Consider the following 6,614-nt stretch of genomic DNA (forward strand, 5'->3'; position numbering starts at 1 on the left):
AGTGCTGGGATTTAAAGGCGTGCACCACCACCCGCCCGTCGAGAAAACAGTTTTTATATTGCTGTTAGGAAAGATGGAAAGTAGAACTGTGAATATTCCTGAAGATGTAAAATTTCTTTAATGATAAAAATAGAATTCTTAGTACTTAGAATTTGCTTTCTTCTGGTACTGTGTTCTACCAACTAAAGTGTTCGTGGATGGCTCTAGCCAATGGTGTTGTTCAAGTCAGCATACATTAAGTATAATTAAACTTGCATTATGACAGACAAGTCATCTTAAGGAAAACACACATGAACATTTTTAAAGAGTGTAGCCATCAGGAGCAAAAATGGGGGAGAATAGACCTAAGGTAAATTCACCAAGAGTATACATTAAAAATGTTCAATTCTATGTTTCCTTTTTCAAGAGCCAGATACTCTTTTAGTCCAAATACCTATGCTAGTAGCCTACCTAGAGGAGAGACGCTGTGGGCACTTACACTGGGGGCCATTCCCCGGTGGCGTTCCAGAATTTTCTGATTTGTTCCCATGGCTTCCAAGGTGGCTCCAACTTTGTAGTTGAGCAACACCAGACTATGATTTCTAAACCCATCCCCAAGATTCTTAGAGGTGAATGTCTGCCTGTGGGGGAGAATGTTCAGATTCTTCTGAACTGGCACCAAAAATAAAGTACGTATTGCTACTTTGTGACACTGCCCACACCCAGTTTCAAACTCAAGGTTCCAAGTTGGTGGCTCTACCTGACTACAACTGCCTCTCCACTAAGCCCTCTGATCCGGCTCAAGTATGGCCGGCATATCAGCTTCTCAGCATTAGGAGTTGGTTTAGGAGTTAGGGTTGGGAGTATATAGAGACACCCGTGTTGTAAATAAGAAGCCCACTATTTTTATATCCTTTATGTGTATGTAGTTGATCTATAAATAGCAGAGCAAACAGAGACTTCAGTTAATAGTAGGAATGAGTGGCATTTCCCCTTCTACGTGTATTTCAAATCAAGTCACAGTTTCATAGTCTTTGGACTCTAGTGACCAGCTCTGTGTATTTAGCTTGGGACATTCAGAGTTATCCTTGCCCTTACAGTAGCAGCATACAAGCGACTCTACGTAAGCTCCAGTGTCCTTCTGCCTCTTCAGGGCCACTGCCTGTCCCAAGAGAGTCTGAAGGGCCTTGAGTTCTTCTAGCCTGCTCTCTGTCACCTGTCCTGTCTTCCCTCCTGTGGATGACGAGCTCATCTGTAAGGCTCTATCTAACTTAACTCTCTCCCCCTCCAGTCTTCTGGACTACGTAGTTTTCGGACTGACTCCAGCACTCGTGTAGGCCTAATGGGCTTCTTCATCATACATGCTGGAATTTTACTGAATTTCTGGCTTTTCCCTGGCCAACCCCCCTCATCAGGAGCCATTTCTTTCTCCTCATCCTTGTAACTGATGCTCCTTCTTAGTAGGGACTCAGCTGACTGATGGACCGAGTTGCAAAACCGTCCTGATGTTATGAGTTTACTTGGGCCAGAGGAATCTCTTTTATATACTTTACTTGACTAGCAAATGTTTTTTATATATTCTACTCATGATCCAACCTTGTCTTCTAAAACATAAATGACAGAAATCCTTAGTGACAGTGTGGTTTTGCCCTTTCAGTGGACATCAGTTGGTACTTTAAACAATAATCGTTGTCCCTGAAATAAGGATTTCAGACAAGGGATGTATCGCAGCAGGTGGCCATCATCTCAGAGAACTGTCCACTAATAGACATGTTAAAGCCCTATAGACTCCGAATTCATCCATTCTTACCTAATCTACTCCCTGCTTTTATCTCCATCCATTCTCTCTCTCTTTCAACAGGGCTTCTCAATCCTCCTCCTTCAGCCTCCTGACTCCTGGCTGCTGCTCTCTCAAGCATGCACCACCAGGTCTGACAATATGTTTTCATTTTCTAGCCAGTGATTGTCCTGAGGGAGAAGCCTATCAGTGCTTTTCGGTAAAAATGCCCAAGTGAAATGTGAGTGGTGGACAGATCTAGGTAGTGCTGTTTTAAGTGCTCCATGTGCATGAACTCTTTCAATCCCACCGACCAGAGGAAGCATCTGTTACTAATCCAGCTTGACAGAAGGAGAAACTGAGGTCGAGCTTAGCAGTGCTGGCAAGACTTTAGAGATGCTAGTTGGATGCCCTTGTCATGCAAGAGGCAGCGGGGCCGCGGGAGTCCATAGGACTAACTGCACCTCGTGCAAAGGCTTTCAACCTTCCATGAAATCGAGCTTGCTACTCACGCTCAAATCAGCGAGGTGCCTTCACCTGCCCCTAGTACTTTACAGTGACTGTGAGGCCTTCTTACAGCTGTGTTTGAGGAACCGAACATAATTGTTTTGTATCATTTTATTTTCTGCTTAAAACCTTTTGATTATTTTTACCAGTCATTTTAGTACTTCTTTCTTTTTTTCTTTTCCTTTCTTTCCTTTCCCTTCCCTTCTGTTCCCCTCCACTTTCCTCCCCTCCCCTCCGTCCCTCCCTCCCTCCTCCTTCCTTCCTTCCTTCCTTCCTTCCTTCCTTTCTTTCTTTCTTTCTTTCTTTCTTCCTTTCTTTCCAGTAATGACAGTCGTACCCAAGGCCTTGTACACATGAGCAGCGAGTTCTACCACCCAGCTACACCCCCAGCTCATTTTTAGTACTATTAATGTTTTTCATACTAATGTGTCAATCGGACATGATTGGAAGAGTGCGTTTGTCTTAGCTTTCAAACATGATTTTCTTAAAACCATGGTCTGTCTTACAACATGGAACTCCACATGCTTTTTTTGTCCCACTATGGCCAAACATGTACTCCGACAAAATCCAGAAGCTTCATTCAGTTACCTTGGGTTGGTTTTTGTCCTTAAAGAAATCAGAAAGTTTGACAACTGAGGGATGGATTTCCATTCCAGTATATTCATACTATTTTTTTTTTTTTTTGGTTTTTCGAGACAGGGTTTCTCTGTAGTTTTGTGCCTTTCCTGGAACTCACTTTGTGGACCAGGCTGGCCTCGAACTCACAGAGATCCTCCTGCCTCTGCCTCCTGAGTGCTGGGATTAAAGGCGTGCACCACCACCACCCGGCTCTATTTTTTGCAATCCAAGTTTACTGTTTGCATTCAGGATTTTGTCTTAAGTGATGTTAGCACTGAAGTTGAATGCCATTCTTAGCTCTATCCTGGGATTTCTTAAATTTTCCTTGTAAAGGGCCAGGTTGTGAACTTTTTAAACTCTGTATTTGTGCTCTGCTCTGCCACAGACAGTTCATAAGTGAACAAGCAGGGCTGCACATTAATACAACAACTGAAATTTGAACTTCATATACTTTGCAGATGCCAAAATGTTATATTGAGTTTTTAAAAAGCTTTTGGAAATGAAAAACTCATTCTTAGTTTGCAGGCTGAACAAAAACAGGAAGTAGGCTGGGCTAGGCTCCTGGACTTTGGTTTTCCCACAGTAGCTTTAGTCATGGGCATACTATCTATCCAGTCCATTGTAAATCATATCGTCAGTAACTTACTGTTAGCTAGTTGTCAAAGTTAGTGAGTACTTTGTTTAAACATGATTTATAGTTGGTTTGTTGTTATAACTGAATATCATAGTGACATCCTTACACATTTATGTTCTAATGTGTTTCCTGGAGTTGGCACAAAACAGGTAACAGTAAAGAACCAATCTAGGTAAGTTACAGCTTTGTTTTGCCTGAGGTCTGGCAGTCATGAACGTGTTTCACTGTTGAGCTGCTCTTTCGGTGAACATTTCTGTGCTTTAGAGTAATTTATTTCTGTGTAGAAATTTTAAAAAAGTATCATAAGGGCATGAGAATGCTTTATACATCTTTCTCATATAGTGAAACAACGTGTGTGAGCCAGCATACTAGGCCACATGATGAGGTGACTGTAATTGATTCTTATACATCCTTACTCTCTAAAGAGAACTGCATATTTAGTGAACAGGTTGATTATCTTCAGTGTGTTTATATGTATATACACTTTGTACATATGTGACAGATAGGGGTGTATTTATACATAAACACACACACACACACACACACACACACACACACACACACACACACACCATTTGAGCATTAAAGGTTATTGTAAGGACTGGTTCTTTTTTTCTGACCTCTTGTATACTTTAAAACCCAGAGCTAAAACACTGCGTGTGTTACAGGCATACTTATCCTTGAATTTTTAGTAATTTAGTTTGTAGAAAGGATTCCTGGATCTTTATTATTAAGCCTTGCCACCTCTTATTCAACATTATATGAATTGTTAAGAATGTATATGAATTGTTGTTTAATTTAGCTTTTCTATACCATTAAGAAGCCAAGACTCATATTAGTTAAGAAACTGGCATGTTACATGGCGGCCTAAACATGTTTTAAATTGCATTGGTTTTCTTACTCTATTCTATTATTTAATGAGCAATTTGTGTACTTTCAAGTTGGATTTCCTTGTGTTTTTATTTAACAGATGACTTGCATATAATTTCCTTTTCATGAAAATAGTAGTTAAGGAAATATGAGCCTAAATATGCCTGGCAATGGAAATTTGTATGTAGATCTCCTAGACTTGGGGGTGTGTTCCACTTAAGAATACACCAATGATTGAGTAATATTTTCAGTTTTCTCCCAGATATTTGCTGTTAGGTGAGTAACCACTCAGTCTGATTCTTCTGGAATGTAATCATTCTCTAAGGTTGCTGAATGCTCAGTGGGTGTGGCATTCACCCAGGTCACTAGCCTCTTTCCTGCTTCATTGCCTAGAATGCCCTGACCCCTGCACCCTGGAAGAGTGAACGCAGCTTCTCCACATGCCTTATTCCCACTGACGCATTGACATGCTGGAACAATCTGACACCAGAAGTACTAATACAGTTTTTCTGAGACTGTCTACAAAATACTATTTTGTTAAAACTATGCCTTTAAATAGACACTGATGGGTTATATTTGTTTTATAAAAAGTTGTGTACCTAATGTTCAATTGTGATTGATTTTGAGATTATATATAAATGTATATTTATAAGCCTGTCCTCTGTGGATTTTTACTCTAAGATGTGTGACACATTACTAATAAAGATATGGGTTTCTATTTATGTAAAGTAATTGTGGCAACACTCCTAACTGCTACCCAAATGATTATCCCATTCATTGGCCACCACACATACTTTTATCTATAGAGGATTAAGTTATACTCAGAATATATTAACCAGGATTAAGCTTTAAAAACATAAACTCTCAACATAATTTGAATTCTTCCTGTTGATGTAATTAAAACTAGTTTATAATTCCTTATTGCTTTGCTCTGGTGCACTTTTTGATTTTCCATTTCTTTTTTTTTTGTGTGTGTGTGTGTGTGTTATTTAAGTGTAAAATGTTTCTCCATTCTCCTTGAATCATTATAGACCTTGGGAAAGATGGCAACCGGTCTTGTCTCGCAAATAGGAAAACTGTGCTGCTTTAGTTACCTAAAAGTCCTTGTAGAGAAGCAATATGCAAAAATCAGCTTGTGGAGGCTCCAGTTTGGTATCTTATCAGGCAGTAAGTAGTGATCTGTAATCTCACTTTGAGTGTATCAGCTACTTTAAGAATTTCAATTAAAGTCCTTACTGGTGACTAAACCATATAGTATCATTTAAGAATAAGTAGAGGGGCTGGTGAGCTGGCTCAGTGGGTAAATGCTCTTGATGCCAAGCCTGATGACCTGAGTTTGATCCCCAGAGGATCAAAGGAGAGAACACCCATAAGTTTGTCCTCTGACCTCTGTGCACCTGCATGTGCACACACACACTAAGTAAATGTGGTTTTAAAAGAATGACTAGGTAGAGTTAGCGGTAGCGTCTACTGAGTCAGGAGGAAGGAGAGAAATTGCAGTAGCTGAGCTGCTGATTCTACTGGGAGATAGATACAGTGGCTACATTGGTAAGGAGAAGCTCTTGTGTAGCTGAAACCTAGAGCCAGGGTCCTCCCCTAGCCTGAGTGCAACCAGAAATGCAGGCAAGGATACTGAGGTTGAATTAAGATATAAGCTGTGCAATGAATGTGTTCCTTTAGTATTTCTATGCTGAAGCCATAATTTCCACTGTGGAAGCCCTTGGGGATTCAGCATGCGTGCACGTGCGTGCGCGCGACTAGGTGGTGATGCTGGGGAAGCCATTGTGATGGGATTAGTGTCAAGACGGGATTAGGGACAAGAGAACCCTTGCCAGAACTTGGTTTCAGACCTCCTAGCTTCTACAACTATTTGAGCCATCTAAAGTAATTTGGAATAGCAGCCCAAACTCACAAAGACAAAGAGACGGACCAAATTAGCAGAGTAGACAGAGGCATCCCCAAGAAAGGGGAGGGCAATGCAAGAAGAAAGTGTTGGGTATACAGTGCTGGTTGGTGGCGCTGGTTGGTGGCGGAAAAGTCACCGGCCATGGCCACGACTACCAGAGTTATAAAGAGCTTTATTAGAAAGAAGAGGGGATAGGAGGGAGGAGCCAGGCCTGGCAGGGGAGGGAAGCAGGGAGCAGAGCAGAGAGCAGAAAGGAAACAGAAACAAGGGGATGGGGGTGTGCCTCTGGCTTTTTAAGGTGGGGATTGCATGACCACATGGTG

This window comes from Peromyscus californicus, unplaced genomic scaffold, assembly GCF_007827085.1.
Source record: "Peromyscus californicus insignis strain IS unplaced genomic scaffold, ASM782708v3 Scaffold_5__1_contigs__length_169319896, whole genome shotgun sequence".
Classification (NCBI taxonomy): domain Eukaryota; kingdom Metazoa; phylum Chordata; class Mammalia; order Rodentia; family Cricetidae; genus Peromyscus; species Peromyscus californicus.